This window comes from Miscanthus floridulus, chromosome 7, assembly GCF_019320115.1.
Source record: "Miscanthus floridulus cultivar M001 chromosome 7, ASM1932011v1, whole genome shotgun sequence".
NCBI classification, from domain to species: domain Eukaryota; kingdom Viridiplantae; phylum Streptophyta; class Magnoliopsida; order Poales; family Poaceae; genus Miscanthus; species Miscanthus floridulus.
In genome coordinates this window covers 22,552,201-22,554,907 of record NC_089586.1, presented here as the reverse complement: position 1 = coordinate 22,554,907, position 2,707 = coordinate 22,552,201, and positions in this window count along the sequence as shown.

Below are 2,707 nucleotides of genomic sequence, written 5' to 3'. Positions count from 1 at the left end.
TTGATTGGCCCCGTCACTTCTGTTTTGGTTGCCATGTCCGTTTCTGGTTTTATTTTTCTTTTTCATTTTTTTTCTTCTCCGTACGTATGTCCCTCCTTCTCTTGTCCGTATTCCCCTCAATCACGGCAGCAGATCAAGGGACAGAGTCCCGTCCCATGCTGCATCTGAAAAAAATGAGAAAATAAAAAGGAGAAAAGATAGCCCCATAAATCATAGAAAAACCGTAACTCACTTGGACAATAAAAAAAAGTTCTATATCTATACCAAATATAATATTAGTAGGAGTATTAAAGAACCAAAATTTCTACGTAAATTTTGTCTAGCCAATTCATGCACGAACTCGGCTGGTTTCTTTTCCGTATCTTACCCGGTCCACGTGTCCTTTTTTTCTCTCCGTCTTTTTTCTTCAATTCAACGCCTGTCTCTGCCTCCGCGTTCGTGCTGCCCGATCCTTGTTTTTTTAGTTGCATCGGCGGAGGCGCGGTCGGCTGAGGACCCGTTCACGGCGTCCGTAAGTTGGTGAATCGCGATGACTACCCGGACCACGACGGGGCGCGCGCTGTCGCGCAACCTCTCGGTGTCTGCATCGGCGCAGCCGCCGTTGGGCATGCGCGACTGCACCGAGCAGCACAACATCACCCTCACGGCCAGCTCAACAACGCGCTCGATCACGGCGTCCGGGTCCCATGCCAACGGGTCCGCGACATGGCTCGACGCCGCGATGATCAACCAGAGGACGCATGCGATGGCCTCGCCGCCTACCGATCTCTATCCGCGGGGTGCGACACAGTTCATCAATACCATGTTAGCGATGCACGTCAGATCAAGGGACCGCGGTGTGCAACGCAGTTCATTAGCACCATGCTGGTGCTGCGCGTCAGCAAGATCAAGGGCTGGAGCGGCGTCTCGCCGTCTGTGGCGCCCGCGCCCCCGCGCCCTCGCCGTCACTGACAGGCAGCAACACGTTCCCATGCATCCTGTTGGTCCGAGAACGACAGGAGGCTCCTGCAGCCTCCCCAGTGCCCAACATCACGCGGCGGACACCGTGGTGGGCTAGCTAGACGGCGGCGGGATGCACAAAAGCATCAACGAGGCGATTGCCGACGTCACAGCGGCTGGCGGCGGACACGGGTTCAGACCTAGGAGCAGGGCGATGATCCACGTGAAGGCCGGAGGGCACTTGGGACCATGCGAGTCCCCAACACGCGAACGTGTTGCTGGTGGAAGATGATCCTCGCCGGGCGCACCTCTGGACCGTGAGGAAGACGATGACGTCATCCGGTTTTTGTGTCCGGAACTCATTGAATCAACCTAATCCATACTATATCTATACTCTGTACCTAATATTAATATTAATTTATTACAAAGTTTCAGTTAAATATGTATTGAGTTCCGTTGCAACGTACGGGCACTTTTGCTAGTAAGCGTAGGTTGTTACATTGCGCTTGAAAGGATCGAGCACCACGTTGTTGCGATGTGTCTATCGTCAGGTTTTAGCCTCGCTCCACAAATATATGCTTCCAATTTGCATGCTGAAAGGGCACCCGTGAGAGTCTCATTTGTTCCTTTCTGATAGCAATGTTGTTGCGCCATTTCCAAATATGTCATGAGCAGAGTAGCACGAAGGAGCCAAAGTGTTTCTGTGGGATGTGGTCTGGGCATTGGATCTCTTTTAACCTTGCAATAGGCCAATCTTCGTTAGTTGTAATGCCGACTGCATTCCAAAACTGTCGTGCATTGGTGCAGCCGAAAATGATGTGTGCTGTGTCTTCAGGGCCTGCATTGCAGATGTCACAGGTTTCATTGTCAACTATTCTTTTCTTCACCAAATTCACCTTGCACTGAATTCTGCTCTGGGAGTTGAGACCTAATTACAGCGTCAGATCGATCGGTCTGTAACTGACATGCAGTTGGAAGAAGCCTAGCTAGTGCTTCAGATATATATCCATCTGCAACTCACATGTAAATCGATGAGACAAACAAAACGACTATAGTGTATGCTTCAAATATCCATCTATATAATACCTCATTATCACTTAATTAGTCACGCGTGACTGAAAGAAACCTAGAGCTTCAGATACCTCTATCTCTAACTCAGGGGCTGTTTAGTTACCCCAAAATCTAAACTTTGGCACTATATAAAAAGAAGATTCCCTATCACATCAAATTTGCGGTACATGCATGGAGTACTAAATGTTGACGAAATTAAAAACTAATTACACAGTTTGGTTGTACTTTGCGAGACGAACGTTTTGAGCCTAATTAGTCAACGATTGGACAATTAGTACCAAACACAAACGAAATGATACAGTGCACTACAGTGATTCCGACGGCGGCAACTTTGGTCAGCCAAACCAGGCCTCACATGCACGCGTAAATAATGAAAGGAACCTAGAGCTTCCCTTTTATTTGGTAGCCGTCGCCCGTCAGGCATGCGCATGGCAATTGTGGTGGCTCCGCGAGTAGCAGATGGGGCCATGGCGGACCTCTTTTGAGCAGCCAGCCAAGCCAGATCGCGCATGCAATGCAAGGCAATGGATGGAGAAAAGCGAGGGAGGGACGTGGTTACCCCACATGACGGCCACATGGGTCGTTTCTCTCCAAACTCGGAGCATGCACATGGCCCTTTCCGGCACGCTTGATAGCGCAATGTGTGCAGAGAGTACACTCCACACAGCCTACTCCTGTTCCTTGGACGTCCACAATT